Source organism: Chrysochloris asiatica, unplaced genomic scaffold (genome assembly GCF_000296735.1).
Source record: "Chrysochloris asiatica unplaced genomic scaffold, ChrAsi1.0 scaffold00194, whole genome shotgun sequence".
NCBI classification, from domain to species: domain Eukaryota; kingdom Metazoa; phylum Chordata; class Mammalia; order Afrosoricida; family Chrysochloridae; genus Chrysochloris; species Chrysochloris asiatica.
In genome coordinates this window covers 5,283,955-5,287,711 of record NW_006408712.1, presented here as the reverse complement: position 1 = coordinate 5,287,711, position 3,757 = coordinate 5,283,955, and positions in this window count along the sequence as shown.

Genomic DNA, 3,757 nt, shown 5'->3' with positions numbered 1-3,757 from the left:
TATTGCTACTAGTTTCCAGTTCATTTATGCACAAGTTTATTTTAAATAAAATGTGTTTAAACACATCAGTGATCAGTAGATGGCTGCAGTAAAAACAATTGTCTTAATCTCATTAGGGTGCCTTCAAAGAAAGTCGGTCCAATCAAAACAGATCTGCTGGGGCAGCTAAATTTAAGACAGGTCAGTTCAGAGAATTATAATAATGGGTAGACAGATGGAAAAATGCACACGCTAAATGGTTATGGAAGGAAAAGTGGGAATATACCCACAGATATGTAAAGATTTGACAGGATATTTGTACATGGGTATTTACCTTTGCTGCAAACACATCTATGTATATGGTGAAGCATGCAGGGGGCAAATTGTGGAGGCATCTTAGACACTGCCAAGCACCTGATGCAATGAGTTGCTGGGTCGGGGGCTCAGATGATAGTCCTGGGACACCATGGTCAATTGACATAGCCCAATGACAATGTTCTGCATTCTGCTTTGGTGAGTGGCAGCTGGGATCTTAAACGTTCATGAGTGGCCATCTAAGATGCAAATATTGGTCTCTCCACTTATGGAGGATAGAAGAGTGATGAAACTAGAAGACATCTGGGATCAATTAGTCCAGTGGGCTCATCGGACACGTGAACATCAGTCTCCACAACCCTGAGACCAGAAGAACTAGACGGTGCCTAGCTACCACTACCAGCTGTTCTGAAAGGGATCACATTACACCCAGATAGAGTGGGAGAAAATATGGATCAAAATGCAAAATTACAAGAAAGACCAAGCTAACTGGTTAACAAGAGTCTAAAGGAACCCAAGACTATGATCTTTGTCCACCCTTCAGGTCTGCACCGGAACTCATCCTTGTAGCCCAATTTTTGGCCAAGCAGTAGATGAGTATGCAGGAGGGGACAGCAATGCTAGTGGAGTGTGCTCACCATGAAATGATCAATCATTTGAGATCAAGCAATGAGGTTCAGAAGGGTTGGGAAGGAGGATGGAATGGAGATAGGAACCACAGGGAGGAAATGCGATAGTAGAGGGAATTGTGATCATGGTTGTTATTGTTAAGTGCTGTCCAGTTGGTTCCTACCCTGTATAGGATTTCCACTGACCTTGCGGTCCAGTGCATTAACCTGCAGTATCACACCCAACCCTGTATAGGGTTTCCAAGGTGCAGTTGATGGGTTTGAACCACCGACTGAGGTTAGCAGCCCAGTACCACACCAGGTCATTGATGGAACAAAGTGTATGGTTTGTTGAGTGGGGAGCTGATGGTCTGTTTTGTGAATCTTCACTCAATTCATAGTAAAAAGTTAAGAAAAACAAAAGGTTAGGGTGACTGTTTTGTGGGACTCCCTAGGAGGTAATCTTGATAGATTTTCTTAAAAAACACAGGATGATCATGGGAGTTTATTATAAGTATGTTTGAAGAAACTTGAAAACTGCATTAGTGACAAGATCAGGAAAGTGGCATCAAGGAATTTTGTCCTTTACAACAATATGACTTCAAGGTAGCAAGGTTTGTTCTCTGAAAATTAGGTTGGGAAACCTTACCCTCTCCACTCTACAGCCCTAATCTGGCCCTTTCTGTTTTATTTTTGTCCCCAGAAGTCGAAGAACGTTTAAAAGGAACATTATTTGAGTCCCAAGAGGATGCCAAAACTGCCATTTTTATGTGGTGCAAATCAAACAGCACATACTTCTTTGGGGGTGGCTTAATGTTGTTAAATGCTGTCGAGTTGGTTCTGACCCATAGCTACCTTGTATAGAATTTCTGAGGAGTGACTTGTGGGTTTGAACCGCCAACCTTGTGGTTTAAACCGCCACACTGCCACACCCACTTTCAGATGAGTAGAGACAACTTCAGATTTTGATATTTTTATTTAATAAAAGTTTCTGTGATTTTTCAGTAAAACTTTCTGATTACCCTCATATATAATTAAGGCTCTCAAGTTCTCAGCTGTACACAAGTCTCTCAGGAATCCATAATTCTTAAACAAATTGCCACCAAAGGTACTAGAATTACCTTTCCTTTACTCAGAGATGTTTTGTATCTCTCTGAGAGGCTTTGTCAGACTCTCAGATTTCCATGTATCTGAGATTTGCCAAGTCCTGCAACCATAGCATTTACTGAGACTCCTGGTGTGGCACTGTGGGCTAAAGCACTGGACCACAAGGTCAGTTTGAAACACAGGGTCGGTGGTTCATATTCACCAGAAGCTCCTTGGAAACCCTGTACAGGGTCGTTATGGGTCAGAACCGACTCGATGGTAGTCAGGACAGGCAGGAACACAATTGTCAAGACTTGGGAGCAAAGTCCTGTTTGTGAAAAAGTATTCCTCCTACAGCTTGGTTTAGACAAACTTAACATAAAGAGAATCATAAAATTTGTGTAATGTCATTTTCCTATTTGTGCAATGTATGCTGTGTGCTTAACTGACTATAGCAATTCCCTTTTGCTGCCCATTTTGCTCACCTTTCATTAATTTCGTCAATAATTTTTATAGCTCAAGGCATCACTATTATAGTGGAACTAATAAAAGGTGAGTGATAGAGAACACCATCACAGCCATGAAACTTCTCTATTCAGAGAGATCTCATTTCAGGAGCTCAACAGACTGATGAGATCCCTGAACTGATCCAACTCTCTCATTCACAGTTCATCCTTCTATTTTTACTAGCTAGATTTTAAAACCTGCTCTCTTCTTGGATAATGAAATATTTCACCAGCCATATGCCTTTAGCTTTACTGCTTGGAACTTGCTCCAAATTTTGCTTTAGCCTTTGTCCTACTTTTTGGTTATGTCACGAAACAGGCTGAGCATTCAATAAACTTGTACGCTAATCAGATTCCTGCATAGCATTCCAGTTTAGAACACAGTGGTCTTTGTTGCAGAGAGAGGAGCTAAAGAATGTTCTCATTTTTGTGGTGGCAGAAAACTAGACATTATCTAGATATGTATATCATCCTGATACACATTTTTTAAATATCTTACATAATTTTGCTCTTAATTACACATGGCAATGAGGATACAAGTGTTGGCTAATGCAATATGATGAATGCAATGCCTGCTTTGGAAATGTAATCCAAAATACACCCAGATGTACGTCAACACATTCTTTGTCTTAAATCTTCCATTACTAACATGGGTTCTCAATTTCCCCCTATGTACTGACATAGGTAGGAGACATCTTGATGGCTGCACAGAATCAACTGCAAGTTCACCAAGACTTGGCTGACCTTTGTTGTTGTTAAGTGTGAGTGGATATTTGTCAAAGGAGGCATTAAAAATATCTTTTAAATCCACTAGAGTTGTATTTAAAGACTTAACGGTCCTCTAGCTGGAACTTCAATATGCCCAGGTATGCAACTCAATATCACAAAAGAGCATTCTCGTGAGCTTTGTTTTCTCCATAATTGCTCACAAACTGCCCTTCAGGTTTCCGGGCCTATGCCAAGGCTTCTTGAGCACCAGCTTACAATGGCATTTATCATTTAAAAATTATAGCCTCAAACCCTTGGACAAACAAGTGCCATTGATCCCAATGCCACCTTTAAGAAGTTACTGGTCCAAGTGCCATATTCAACAATGTCCAAGCATGACAAAACTTGCTGGAAAATCAAAAGAAGAAAATCTGGGAAGTGGACCAAGATCCTGGGTGTCATTGTACAAAATTCAAGCCAATTCTGTTTTCGAAATTCTTTTAAGAGTGGTGCTTCATGATTGGAACACATTCCACAGTGCTTGGTCACAGATCA